The sequence below is a fragment of the Periplaneta americana genome, chromosome 9, assembly GCF_040183065.1.
Source record: "Periplaneta americana isolate PAMFEO1 chromosome 9, P.americana_PAMFEO1_priV1, whole genome shotgun sequence".
Taxonomy (NCBI): domain Eukaryota; kingdom Metazoa; phylum Arthropoda; class Insecta; order Blattodea; family Blattidae; genus Periplaneta; species Periplaneta americana.
The window spans coordinates 128,406,288-128,422,287 of NC_091125.1; the positions used below are offsets into that span (position 1 = coordinate 128,406,288).

General features: G+C 33.4%; 1 protein-coding gene across 1 annotated transcript in view; it reads left to right on the top strand.

Moving 5' to 3' along the window:
• Positions 1–15,901, top strand: part of LOC138706488 (sorting nexin-13-like) — a 90,989-nt gene extending 75,088 nt beyond the window's left edge. Inside the window, exon 21 of the mRNA XM_069835831.1 lies at positions 1–15,901. This exon is cut by the window's left edge and continues 14,534 nt beyond it. The gene's annotated coding sequence lies outside the window, so the exon portion shown is untranslated.
• Positions 15,902–16,000: the final 99 nt, after the last annotated feature.

The window sequence follows — 16,000 nt, forward strand, 5'->3', positions numbered from 1 at the left end:
TAATGAGGGAAAAACCACAAGCATATGGCATATGAAAGAGCGCAATAAAATGAGGCAAAATGTGGGAAAGTTAGCAATACTATTAATTTTGTTTCCGGCATTCACTGGAGTAATACCGGTACCTACTGTAGGCAGTCTACAGTAGAACTCTGTCGAAAGCAGTTGCGTGTGCAGTAGAAAGGTCTTTGACCTGAGTTAGAATTTAGGAAGAAGTGAAGTATGGATAGGCAAATGGAAGAGTGGATAAAAGTGTAGAATTCCCAGACATATTAGAAAAAAATACGGAACACCTATCAGTTATTACTGAGTAAGTTTAGTATGCGCACCCTTCAAATATGTCAATCTTTCAAAGTGTGTGTTTACTACACAAACACTTTACTAACTAACTAAGGGTAAGTAAACAAATAGTAAACAAAATTGTTAGGAGTGCATATTTGCATTAAGTTTAAGCTTCTTTTTGTAAGTTGCCTTCAAATTGTTTTTCCCAAGTTATTACAGAAATAGCTACTCACTATTCTTATAAATCAGTCCTCCTTGGCCTTGCAATATTTCTCTGAAGAATAAATTTCACTTAACAATTGTTTATTTTGAAGAACCATGTCACGAAAAGCAACACAATCCTCACTGAAGAATGATTTTACAAGAAGCATTGATTTTACTGTTTTTACAGACAATTTATTTTTCTCATTAGTCCATAGAGCATTCATGCGAGAAAATAATCTTTCGAAACACGCATTTGTTCCAGGGATGCACATAATGAACTCCACTACCCTCTTCAGATTTGAGAGTTCTCCTTCAGTACTTTTAAAAAGATCCACCCAGACTTCATCTAAACGTCTGGTGTTGCCATCACTTGCCTTGAGAAATTAATAACTCACAATATTATTGTTTCATAATAGTCCAACTACAGTCACCTGCAATGATGAAGTGTGTGTTTGTAATTTGTAATATAGAATAGACATTGTAACTTTTCCATTTTTTCTCAGTTTAGAACTCTAAAATACGGGATGGAGAGCTGTCCCGAATACTTTTCTCAGGACAACATGACACATTAGCGAAAAATAGGACGATTCCGTATTTTATGGGACATCTGGAAAACCCTATACAAGTGATTTCAGGAAATGATAAAGTTAGTGAAGTAAGGAGAGAGGACATGAAGTTTAGTACAGGAGTGAAACAGAGTGAAGTATCAACAAAAAACCAGACTTTTGAAAATTTAAGTGGAAAGGTAGAAAGCATCAGCAAGAAGATAGAGACGTTGATAGCCGAGAACAATAAATTAAAGAAGAAAATGAGTAACCACGATCGCAATATGAGGAAAAAGAACTTAATAAGTTTTGGCGTTGAAGAAAAGGGGTGTAGAAAAGAGATGGACACCTTGGAGATAGTAAACGACATATGTAGAGTGATATTTAATCTGGAATTGAGGGATGAAGATGTTGATCATTCGTACAGAATCGAAAGAAGATCCAACAGGTCTATATTTTTGAGCTTTAATAATACTAGAATAAGGGAATGACGAAGGAAGCTTAGTAATTCAGGAGTGATAAAAGAAGTAGATATGTCATTTGCAGTCAGAAACAGAAGAAAGCGACTGTTACCATATATGAAAGCAGCAAGGTTGAAAGAACATTTTGCTAAAATGTACGACGATAAACTGAAATTTTATGATCTGGAGTTTTGCTTAAAGAACGAAGAGCACCTTAAATTTGGATTACAGGCACCGAAGAGAAGAACGAATGTAAACAGCGAACAGATTCCAAGGGAGAAAAGGTCAGTTTTGCTAAGGGAAGAAATAGGAAGACAGCCGAAAGTCCAGAATAACCACTTAAATCAAGAGAAAGAACAGAAATGGTGGAAAAAAAATCATCTCAACTGCAGGGATGGAACATCAGATAGTCGAAGGTCACCACACAGCAACAGGAAATAGTAGCAAAATTAAGGACTCACATGATGACGAACGAGGAAGTATAAACATGATGACTCGACATAGAGAGGGAAGCAATATTAAACTACAGAGTAAGAGGAATTCAAATCTGCTAAGAAAGCACTTGAATGTGAGGATGAGTGGCACAAGGAGCAAGGGAAAATGGAAGGGAAAAAATTAATCCATGAGTCGGGACGTGAAATTGGGGGAGAAAGTGATAGTACCAAGGGTGGGAGTGAAAGAAGTAATTTAAAACAGTAATGCTGTGTTTGCTGGTAGTATTGTTGATGAGGATTTTAAAGATTTTAGAAGCATGATGGTAAAAAAAAAAACTCGAGGAATTAAATCAGTCGTTAAGTGAGCCGTGGGGTATAAGGAAAATTGGTGAAAAATATGGTGGAGGAGAGGAGATTTGATGGTATAAAGAAGACAGGCGAGTGAAGAAAATGCTAGCTACGAAGAGGGGGGATGAGTAGTCAGTGGAAGAGGTAGAGATCAGTGATATCGACCTGTTTTACTAAAGTAAAAAAAAAAAAAAACACTAATGAACAGTAATTCTCGAGTTAATAAGTGACCAATTTAATGAACTAGTAAAAGATCAAGAAAAGAGTAAATGGAAAGATTAATATCAAGGCATCAGAGTTAACGAAGGTGTGAATAGTAGGAATTACTGATTGTGCGCATAAGTTGTGATAGTGAATAGTGAACTGAATAACAAATCGGCCATATAAGTGAACTGATATAAACAGTAAAGTATATGTGAACTAGTGAATAAATAATAAATAGCAAAAACAAGGTAGGATAAGTATTAAATAGACGATGGACTGAGCAGCAAGAGGGAGATAGCTAGTGGGATTAGGGTAGTTTTATTAACGTATACTGCAAAGAAGTGTTATTTGTAATGATTGTTAATGGTGGCACTGTATACGTGAAAATGTGAGGTCCACCATTACATGTGAGAAATGCTGTGACGAAATATGTATCATATCATACCTAGTACCTACTGTAAACAAGATCAGAAGATGAGAGTTCTTTCCAGGGCTATTCCACTTCCCTTAGTGTCACAAATCTCATTTCACCAAACACCATTCGTTTTATAATTTAATTTCACAATAAAAAACATTATTAAAGGGTTACATACAAGCTTCAGTGATGCCGTATTGAGATGTTAGCAACTTTGCTGTTACTCTGTGTGAAATATTATTGTGCACCAGTATCAGTCGGATAATCCAGAGCGAGATCTGTGGCATCTGTGAGCTGAAAGTACTTCTGTAGGGATTCCACTGACCCAGCCTTTTCTCTTGAGGGGGTTGTATGCATATTGGATTAATTGTGGATTGAATGTAGGAGTAGTTCCATGTGCTGCCTCCCTACATATACACATACACACATTTTTCAAATGACTGATTTAAATATCTTCTACTAGTGATCGACAAAGAAAAAATACAACATGAGTACATGTATAGACATCCTCCTTTTCTGACTATAGTAGCGGCCACTAAATCAGGCGAGTGAGGAAAAATGCACTGTTGTCAGATATGGGAACGGTGAAGGGACAGATGGTCGAGAATCGCTTACCTCTGTACACATATTGGAAACACTGATTGTGTAGTGCTGCCTAGTAGAAGCACGATCTCCACACATTGCGCCTGTCAGCATGACAGCAGTCATTCACTGTCACGCAGCTGTTGTCCTCTCATCATCATCATCATCATCATCATCAGATAGCGAGATGAGTGAAGACAGTGACTAAGAATTCGTAATCTAATTTGAAGCTAGAAACCGATTCCTGATACAGTGTAATTTAATATAAACGTAATTTTTACAGTAGTTTTTTTTATCTATAAAACATAGCCAAATTTATAGTATTTAAGGGAAAGTTGGAAAGAAAAAAGAACAGTGATAAAACTTTCGTTGCAGTTAACTGTGGAAAGGAGAACTCTGAAAGGCAAAATATAAATATTAATATAACGCTTAAAAACCTTAAAAACATCCTTTACACACATCGAAGTCTATTCCAAAAATGTAGAAAGTTATATTGTAAACCATAAACAAATAAAAATATTTTAATAAAGCTGATAGAGATTAATAATGGAATCCAAAAGCATGTCCTGTGTAGGCGCATGTTTGATCCAAACGACAATTATATGGTCACTTTCCGGGAAAACTAAAAGATCCATGAAAAAAGTTTCAGACAAAAGCTTAATTTGGACGATTTTCTACATTTTTCTCGCAGACAAAATTTTACTTGTCCAAAAAACAAAAGAAAAACAAACACAAAAAGTCTTCACTTACTGAAAATTTCAGTACCGGTACACGATTTTTTGGATTTAAATTTGCTTGTTCAGGTTTTTATATTTCATAATTATTTGAAGTGGAAAATAAGTATACTGTTGAAATCAGTAGTCTTTCATGAAGCTTGTAGTATAATTTGTTTTGCAACAATATTAGAGATAACATCAGGATCTCGGAAGAGAATCAACTGCCTTGCGTTCCGAAATGGCGTGTTCAATTGAATATTTCTGCACCAGCTACTAGACAACCTTGGCAACAGCATAATATCTCTGACCCGCATGATTTAGTGGCCACTAGTATAGATTCGTTATTTTTACCATTGTGTACTTGAAAGGAAGAGAAGTTGTTTTCGGAATACAAGAACTTAAACCATTCATTATAAAGTATTAATAAAGCATTTATGTAGAGTAATTTCATTGTTATTATACCGGTATGTTTTAATAGTTCCTTCATTCAATAGCTGCTTTGATGTGATATTTTCCAGTTTACTACAAACCATTCATACTTTGCGTGTAGTCACTCAGGATACTCAAATCTCAGGGATAAGTCATTTTACTATAGCACTGAATGAAATAATTTCGGAATTGGTCTGAGGTCATTATGCCCTTCTTGCATTGAATCAATTATGCGTACTTGCTATACGCAAAATGATGTGAGAGACCCTTCTGGAATAGCGATACGAGTTTCTTTCATACTTATATACATAAAAAATTAACGAGAATTTGGGAGCTCATAAGAAATGTTCACCCGACGTAAATATTCGATGAAAAATTATTAGTGTGGTATATTTATCACAATGAAAGAAATAAAAATGGATATTCACGGAAAACCAATGGTGCTCATCGGTAAAAATCAATCTGTGCTACAATTTACAGTGTTAAAATCAAACACAGTATGTCTACTGTGAAATTGTCGTAACGTATGTTTTAAATTAGATTTTGTATCTCTCGAAAATGACGCCAATAAAGTCCAGTAACGACAGGCAATGAATATTGGAAGATCGTGTACAGTAGGGGTACTCTTTTGCACGTAATACGATTTCCAAAGCACTATAAATGATCATAAATGCCAAGTTTGGTTCCGATTGCAGCCTTAAATGAGTTGTTTAAACAAGTTACTTCTGATTGAGGTTCTGGCAAGGTTCAGACTTGTCTTCGGACAGTTGATTAAACAACAAACATAGTTACAAAGGTAAGGTAAAGGGACCCCTTGATGGTGAGGAGCATATTAAGGACATAGAAGTGAGATTTCTTGACATTGGCATGAGAAGGAGATGATGTGATCCCACCCAGGACCATCCAATCCATAGTTTGTTTCTCTACCAATTATGCTTGTAAGGCCCCAGTTACAGAGAGATTCTTATTATTATGTTCGGTACTCTGTATATATTGAAATATAAGTCTTCAGTAAGTTGCTTCAGTTGCAACCCTGGAAAGATACTGTACTTGAAAAGATAGAGAGTAATATAGAAAGTGTGTTGGGATATCGCGAAAGGAAACACCTCATCAACCTATATTTCTCCTGTGGATTGTAATATTCGCTTTTTTCATGTTGCTCCGATTCTAGAGAGAAAATTAAGAATGGCATGAAAAATTTAATAGAATAAGCATGTAATCAAAACTTTGCATAATGCCAATCTGTGAACTCATAGCTGGAAGTCTTGTAGCGCATTTAAAATTCAGAATGTGTAAACAGTTACGAAATGAGGCAAGCACGTTGCAGAAACTAAATTTATTCGCTCTTTCTTCATATGCTTGAAAGAAAAGAAGCTTCAAGAACCGACTACAGTACGAAATAATTTGCTCTGCATTATGTATATATATTTGTAATGGAAAATAAATTATATTTGAGCAAAACCACCGATGTACCATAGCACCTCAGGATATTAGGAGCTTCTACCACTGCAAGAAAGAGTCCTTAAATGCCTTAAATGTAGGCTTGAGAATTTTCTTGTTAATGTAAGGAAGGAAATGAAATTTCCAGTACCGGTAACGATTTATACATACTGATATTAACATATATTAGAAAAGATAGTGCGGGAAGCAAAAATACAAACAAGAGGTACCATCTTTTATAAGTCTGTCCAAATATTAGCCTTTGCGGATGATATTGACATAATAGCAAGGTCAGAAAGAGCTCTAATAAAAACCTTCAGAAATCTAAGAAATGCAGCTGGAAATATGGGATTAAAAATTAATGGAAGCAAAACAAAATACATGGTAGTCAATAACAAAAAATAATAATAAAACTTCTAAGTACATTGAGATTGATGCCAAATTTGAGACAGTCCAGAGCTTTGTATATCTTGGATCACTAGTTAATAGTAACAATGATATCTCAGAGGAAATAAGTAGAAGAATACAAAGCGCCATTAGGTGTTATTATGGGCTGCAAAAACAAGTTAAATCAAGATTGCTATCTCGTGGCACAAAATGTAGACTATATAAGACCCTAATAAAACCAGTGTTGACCTATGCATCAGAGACATGGCCTCTTAGTGAAAGGGATAAATTTAGATTGGCCGCATTTGAAAGGAAGATATTGCGAAGGATTTTTGGACCTGTAAGGGATGGTGAAACTTGGAGAATAAGATATAACAACGAATTATACCAGCTTTATGAGTCTCCTGATATAATAACATCCATTAAGATTGCTCGTCTGAGATGGGCAGGGCATGTTAAGAGAATGGATGAATGTGAAATACCTAGGAAGGTGATGGAATATGGGATTGCTGGAGGAAGAAGAGTTGGAAGGCCAAAGCTACGATGGATGGACTGTGTTATGGACGACATTAAGAGGCTTGGAGTGAAGAACTGGTGGACGGTGGCTAAAGATCGAGACCGATGGAGAAGAATTCTTAAGGAAGCCGAGGCCCGATCCGGGCTGTAGCGCTATGGATGATGATGATATTAACATATAATAAATTACAGTAACATTTTGAATATTACTCAATAGGTTTCGAAACATTGACTTATGTTCTAACCTAACCTAACCTAACATAAGATATACACTTGCAATAAGAACCAAGTTAATAACTGCCAATAATTTCATTCTATAACTCGGTATGTGTTGAAAGTGATGCCAGGGATATTGAGCTTTCTAAACTGAATGATAAGAGTGTTATTAGCTCGTGATACCAATAGTGGTTAATAAAAGAACTGGCAAAAGGGATGCCCGACCAATTCTGAATCCTGTATGAACGAATCTTAATATTTTTCTGCACAGAATGGCTACTACAACTGCAATGCTATGTATAAAAACATTGGTATTCCTATTATAAAAAAAATCGCTTTATATGTAACAGAATTGGGGTTTGTAAGTAATATAAATCAGAAAAAATGTTTCACAGAGCTTATGTAAACTTATACTTTTTACTCCATACTGATTAGTTACGAGTGACGTTTGCATTGTTCTGTTCTACAAAAGTATTAGATAGTAGTTTACTTGTACCTGGTGTTCTGTGCTTGTACCTTATAATATGGAAGTGAAAGGAAGGTGGTACAAGTTTTACTGATATTTTATAGAGTATATTTACACCAACTGATTTAAATATGTGACCCAGTAGTAGTAGTAAAAGTGATGGTGAAGTTAATTATATTTTACGCACATTTAGAGAAAGAATAAGGATTATTTTTTAACAAAAGAGCAATATAAAAATCTTTGTATGACACTGGGATATAAGTTAACAGGCCTACACCTTACATATGAAAGCAAATCACTGTCAGGTAGCCTACCGGTACATAATTTACTAAGGCCGTGTCCCAAAGCTCAAATCTATAATATACACTAATGACAAGCAACTAGCTGACTAGCAAACTACATGCATGAAGATTTGATGTCTACATTACATGGTGCGCTTTTTAAACTTTATTCTTTCAATATTCTTCCCAGGTTGTATGCGTACATGCATAGAAAATTAAACCGTGTAGATTCAGCTTCAGATGTTGACCATGGTGCGCCATATAGAGTTGAATCTTCATTGTGGAAAAGATTATGATAATGGCGAAATGGTGAAATGTTGGCAGAGGAAATGTGAGCAACCCGCGAAAACCTTGTTCTCTACAAATTCTACTTGGCCATGTCAGAATTTGAACTTGTGTTCTAGCATGAAATCTTGACATTCTGGCTGTTTGGTTAATGATGTACTCGTAGGTTTCGTGTAGACAGACAGTATTAAAGGCAGCTTTGCTGTAAATGTATCTTTTATTGAAAAAGTAACTGAATTTTTAACCACAATGCAGATATTTAAGTATATTTTAGAAATGGTCAAAGTTCTGATTCATTGGAAACTTTAACATGCACTTAATGAGTGTCCCTCTTTTATGATGCCAATAAAGAACATTTATTGGTTTTGTATTTTCGAATAAAACTGAATGAGTATTGTTTGATGAAAACTTTTCTTAAAAGGGGAATGTCTTGAAATACGTGAGGCAGCTAAGCAAACCATTAGCAATGTTGCAAAACTTTAGTTTCTCATTTCTTATACAGTTTATGTAGTAAATCAGCTGTGTTCTTGTTTTAAATGATCAAGTTGTTTGGTATCATTTTTATGAGAAATCGTGTACTGCCCATATACTGCAGAAAAGTCAGTCTTAGCAAATTTTGTAATATTTCTTTGAATTTGTTTAACAAGATTATGTCCAATACCTGATTGTTCCAAATCTCAACTTTTGCTCTATGCCCTCCCCCCCCCCCCACCTCCCGAGTTCACTAAAACCTGAAGGCTTATTGTGCTTTCTGTGGGTTTGGGGATGGTGAGATGAGTCCAAGGATTCGCCATGAGACTATCTGACATTCTCCATACATTCTGGGAAAATCTCGAAAAAATCCGACCACATAATTGGCATAATTAGAATTCAAACCCATACCCGAGTACAGATTCACATTTTGAGTCTAACTCGCTAATGTCTGAGCTAAGCTTAATTTTGGTGCTTTGTAATTGGAATTGTGTTGGTCTACATTGCAAAGGGTGGGAGGGAAACATATATTACAGTAAATGCTTTTCATTTTTAAATTTGAATAAGTTAGATTCCATAGTATTAAAATTACCATTATTTTAAGGTCGTCTAGTAAAATATGTAAGCCTCTAAATTAATATGATTTTTTTACTCTTGTATGTTTAGTTTTAACAATTTAGTGCAATTATACTGAAATAACTGTTATAAACTTTTCAGTTCTTCAGTAGGTAACTGCCATTATGAGTAAATTTCTGAAATTGATTAAGAATTTAGAGCTGTTTTATTAACTCCGCCCTTAACAGTTAGGCACAAGTGGCCTGTTGGAACAATAGCATTGTCTGCTTTATTTCAGTTACATTCTATACTAAATAATAATTCTTAGAAGTACAAATATTTTTTAATAAAGACTAATCACTAGATCTAAATGAAGTAGAAAGCATTGATGAAATTTTAGGAGAGTGTAGATTGAACTTATCCTACTGCTATTAATGAAAATGAAAGTATTTGTCTCCAGGTGAACAAGATCAGTCAAGCAGATTCAGCTGTTTGTAACTACCCCAACATGTGGGTGCCCTTCTTACGCTCCCATTTTTCACCTGAAGACAAAGATAGAGGCAATCTTAGTGACGTGATTTCCTTTTTCATTTACAAGTCCAATCTTCACTTTCGTAATCAGATATAGTTAATGAAGTCACGAGTACAAAGTTAAAATAATTTTGATTGCTTAGTTTCAGTTGTCGTGATTAAAGAATCTAATGCTGGTTACATGTAGACATACAGACCTGATTAAAAAAAAATCCAGATTACATGTCTTGCAAGTCCAAATTAAATGGTTGATTTTATAATGTTTTCTATAATGTCTATATTTGGAGAAAGTAAAAATCTCTAAGAAGTTGTCACTTCATAATTTTACATAACAGTTCAGTTGATGAATTCAAGAAGTTGAGAACTGGATCACAGGTGTTGGAAGTGAATTTGTAATAAACCCGTATCAGGTTACCATATAACATATCCTGTTTAATATTATGTGAATTTAATAATTGTTTTATTTCTTTGAAGAAGGACTTGTGTAGAGTGAAAATGTTATGGATAGTATGAGACTAATTTAATCATTCCATTACAAGAAAACAGTGAGGAAGCTACAGCAGAACGTTAAAAAAAATCTTACATAAGTACTCCTTCCTATTGTGGAAGTTACTTATTTTTCATAAATGGTGCACAATTTTATTCAAGGGGCCTAATCTTTTGGTCCTGTTTGCATAATTTCTTTTGTAGAAACTATTCTCTTTCTTGCATAAAGAGACTTGCTTGAACAGTGAATCATTGGTTTCAAAATATATATTTTATTACATTTTCTATAATTTTTGTTTTATGCACTAGTAAACTATGAGTCTGTTGTTTCTACATATTTGTTACTATCATCTGTTTATTTAATTATTAGAAAATAATTTAATATCACTCGCTCAGGTTTGACCACTCCACAAGAATTGTTACAGCATGTTGTGTTTTGTAACATTAGTTTAACTGCATAAACGAATGTGACTAGTTTTTTGTTTAATAATGTTTTATCTTGATACGGACTTTAATTGTTTCTTTTATGGACAGGGTGTAGTCAAACCAGTGTGAAGTTTTATTCATGCCGCAAACATATCAGAATCTCCTCTCCCTTTTCCCTTGTACCCTAAATGTAATGTAATGTGACTGACAGTAAAATACATCTCAATTTAAACTTTCTAACCCTTCTAGCTTTCTCTGTATATCTACAAGACTACCAACTTTTAAGTTAATATGTTATTTACATATTATATTACTGACTGTAATGTTAGGAAAAAGTGATTAATTTGAATCCTTTTTTTATATTGATCATTGTTTTACTTTTCAAAATCCTAATCCTGGATGTGACTCAAGATGATGAATTCTAACTCTGACCTTCCGAAAACGCCGAAGTTTAAGGAATTCTAATTATTAAGACCCTGGCAAGATTACACCCTAATGTGTGAATGGTAATTTATATGTAACGTGAGGTACATTTTCACTTCAGTTTGTATGCCGAGCATTGTTCCTAGAGGTTTTTAGTTATTGTTGTATTATAATGTCTAGAAATAAGAGTATAATTGCCAATTACAATATTTTCCCTTGTATTGCATGTAAAACAGTAACGGATACAGTTAAATCGTCATTGTTCCCGGCCATCTTTATACAAAAAAATGATAATTTAAGTTACCAATAAGTTATCATTTTGTTGGTCGGTATGATATGGTATATGTATAAATACTTTATATTATTTTTGTTACGAGCAAGGAGATACATTTTACAGATATTTTTTGTTACATTTGCGATATCTACCGTCTGACTACAGTGCATGAAGTGTATCTGAAAGAGTACTGATATTACGAAGTTGTCTGTGATAGTAATTCATGAAGTTTTAAAATGAAAATATTTGAAGTCTGAGAATACAGATCATACAGACAAGATTTCTTTATATTATTTTCTTGCAACTCAACTTAACTTTTGTATGGAACTGCAGCATGAATATGTAAACGATAGAAAATATGTGTTATAAAACACTATTTTTTTCTTTTTAATTAGGATGATGATATGCTGCAATATTTTCTAGTTACATGTACCATATCTGCCTGGTTGATAATCTCACTTAAGGGTACCAGTATATGTGTATTATTTTTGCTTTCTCATAAAGGATATGAAATTATTTTGGAGAAGAAATCTTTTTCTAGATGAAACCAAGTAGTAAAATGTGCTTATAAAATTATTACTGTTACCTATAATTTCAGAAATGTGTTAGTTTTACGTATAAACAAACCAATAGGTGACAATTATAGTAAAATGTTTACAAAATTACTGTTATTATCTATGATTTCAGAAATAAGATAATTTTACATATGCAAAAACCAATACGTGACATTCTAAAAGAAGTTTCATTTTATTTTCAATATTAAAAAAGTTCTCAGCTTGCATTCTTGTATGGTGCTAGACCTCGATACTCAGATGCTGGTTCCAACTCTGGGATTTCCTTGGTTACTTGCTTCATCTGCAGTATGAGTCCTATTAGGTTGGTCTCTGGCAGAAATGGTTTGAGGAGGTAGTTTTCCTTTGCTATTTCACTGATGATGATTTTGATGAGACAAATGACGATAAGACGGCAGGAAAACCGGAATTTTTCTAGAAAGCTAGGTCAATATCACCTTTTGTCTGTCACAAATTCCACCTGGATACTCCAAATTTTGATCTCCAGTTTCCAGCATAGAAAGTGGATACTCTGTGCACTCTATTAATGGATCATACTATTGGTTACGGTACATCATTTTCTACATCTTCCATTGTTTTTTACATTTTCTCTCACTTATATTTTGCTTAAGAGTTATTTGATTATCTATAATGAAAAGTAGCAGAAAATTATTTAAAAAATCACCTGTTTATATTTATGACAATATTTTTCCATGCATTTTTTAAGAGCCATAAAAATAGTAACTTTAATTTTTTGCCCACAGAAATGTCATAGTAAATACTGGCCGTTTCAAAAGTCTCAATCCATTCTGGTAAAAGGAATAATTTCCCTCTCCCTCATATTAGCCGAGAGAATGTTCACAGTAAAAGAAAGAACTGCTATTTCTTTCCAGGTACGTAGATAGGTAGTTTTGTCCCAAAACTAAGAGCTCGACGTTCCCTTCTTTGTGAGAGTTGCATAAGTTCTAGAGTGAAAAAGTAAGAATTTCTTATTAATATTTTATGTAAAAGCCATCTATGTGCTTGTCAAAGTACAAAATAGTCATTAAATATTATAGTACATATATAAGAAATCAATGATTAACGTTTTCAGCAATATTTGCCATCTTCAGATCAACGATATAACACAGGATTGTGAAAGTCAGTAATTCGTAGTTAGTTAGGTAATTCAATAAATAATATACTGTATATACAAGTTGTGCACAGGATAAAATATATGGTTAAAATCTAACGTGTTGAATAGATTAAAATTAACAAATTGTGTGACTAGCAGCTTTGTATTATTGTGAAAGTTGTACATTTTCTTCCAATGGAAGATATTTACACATTGCGGGAGTCAGCTATGGCTGAGTTTGAGTGATGATGAAGAGTGAGTCATAGCCGAGCCAGCACAAAGCATACAGCAACCTCCTCACTCCTCACCATCACTCAAACTCAGCCAAAGCTGACTCCTGTAACGTGTGAATACCTTTCATCAATGATACAAATCTGCTAGTCACAATTTGTTAATTTTAATCTATTCAACACGTTAAATTTTAACCATATATTTTATCCTGTGTACAACTTATATATATTGTTTATTGAATTTCCTAACCAACTGTGAATTAAGGCTGGTTCACAATAAAGCGGGAACGGAAACTACAACGAGAACGAAAACGGAAATAATGTTAAAATAAAATGTATTTAAATGTGAGCTACCATTTAAATACATACATGTTTTCGTTCTCGTTGTAGTTTCCGTTCCCGGTTTATTGTGAATCAGCCTTTACTGTGTCTCACAATCATGTGTTATATCGTTGATCTGAAGATGGCAAATATTGCCGAAAACATTAATCATTTATTTCTTGTACAAGTCCTACTGTATAGTATTTGATGACTATTTTGTACTTTAATAAGCACATAGATGGCTTTTACATAAAATATTAATCAATTGTTGCCTGCTTATTAGACTGTTACTAACATGATCATAAAATATTTCTTAGTTTAATCAACAAGAGGATTTTATCTCAGACTCAATTGAGGTCATTGTAGCAAACGCTGGGAACATTGTTTTTGAATGGAAAGTGATCTTGTTCAAATGTAGGCCTACTGAAAGTGGCAACACCTACATTTTTAATTTGTAGAGGGAGGACATTCAGGTGGATAGCTACATTCTTCCTCGTGATCTAAATCGTTTAAATGTTCTGGGAATAGTTCATTAATGATCAAGGTAGATGTTTTTAATATTAAATATTAGTGATGAGTAACATACAATTATGATTTATATTTTCCAGGAAAGGATGATTGATGGAGTTGATAAGCTGTAGATTTTTTATATGCTAATGCTTTTCATTTCTATTTAAGCATTATTATGATGATGATGATGATGATGATGATGATGATCATCATCATCATCATCATATGCGTACACACTTTGCCATATGCATGCTTTGTTTTGGGTAGATCAATACTACCTTAGTTTTAAAGTAGAGAAATAGCCACTATTACTTCGGATGATACATGGACGACTGAAAACAAGGTATTTGATAATTTTTAATAAAACTTTTTGAAGTTAAACGTGTCATAAATAGCCTAAAATTAAAATAGTTAAGAAGCACATGAAATCCCGGGTGGGGAACATGGACAAATTTCGAGCTCTAGAGAGGGAATTTTCCCTGTACCATTCGTTTTCCATTTGCGCACTATCAAGAATTGTCACAAAAATACATTAATTTTTTTTTTATTATTATTTTTAAATTTAGACCGGCCAGAGGCCGTTTACCAAAGTTATCTCTGTTTTCGTTTTCTTTTGTTTCCTTTGGTTTACGTACACTAATACAAATGCAACACCCATGCCCGAGGCGGGACTCGAACCCTTTGGACCAAGCGATAGAAACATGCCATGCCCCTACCGCTTGAGCCATCAGGGCTGGCCTAATTGAAGCTAAATTTAAAAGTGATTTAGTAAATTAAAAACATAAACAATATTAATTCACACAACAATAAGAAGACCTGTGAAATAATTGGTAAGGAAAAATTGTGAGCTAAATACAATAATAATTAAATAATGAGTAAATAATTATGTTCGAAGTGTTGCGAAACTTTCAATATTCATGTTGAGTGGTAAAGAGTTGAAGGATAGGTACGTGTTAACTGGATAAGAAGTTGCCCACCGAAATCCCCCTGTTGGCGCCGCTTCTGAGCACTGAAAATGTAATGAAAAAATATGACAGTGATTTTTGTACATGACAGCTATTAGATTGTTCCAGTTTCTTCATCAAAGTAGTTCGAAACTTTCAGTGTTAACAGTGAGACACTGACACAAATAAGAATCCATAATTATAAGTGAAATTAATTTTAAAACTATTCTCCCATCTTTTTCTTGTAAAATCGATCAGATTCCTATTAAGGGTATATGTACGTGAATGACCACAAATATTATCAAAAAATGCAGACTTTAAATTTCTAAAATTTTATAAGGAAATGAACTCACAATTGGACAAAAATTACAAGGTACCACAACAAGACTTATTAGAACTGAAATATCTGATAAAAGTATAAAAAAAGTTACTAATTATATTTTTTAGAATTCACTTTTTACTTTAAGTTAAATTTTCCAAAATTTGAACATTTTCACACATATCATTTCATAACTTCACAACCATTAGAGATAGAATTACGAAATGTTGTACACTGATTTAACATGCATTTATGCAAAAGGTAGACTACAATAATGCCCATTTCTTTGAAAATAGAAAAATTAGGTCACAAAACATTATGTAAATTTTAATATTATATATATATATATATATATATATATATATAATAAAAAATTAATTTTATTAAAATAAACAACTCTAAATGTCTGAGAGTAGTCTACTTTTCAGAAATAAGTGTTTTTTACATGCAGGAAAAATATTAAGGATGTCAGAAAGACCATAACAATGTTGTGGTTACCAAATGATGTAACTGCAGATTTTTTTTTTTTTTTTTTTTTTTTTTTCTCCATACTTTGATAAAACTGGTTTGAAAAATATTATTAGTAACCTTTGTTTATACTTTTATCAGATATTTAAGTTCTAATAAGTCTTGTTCT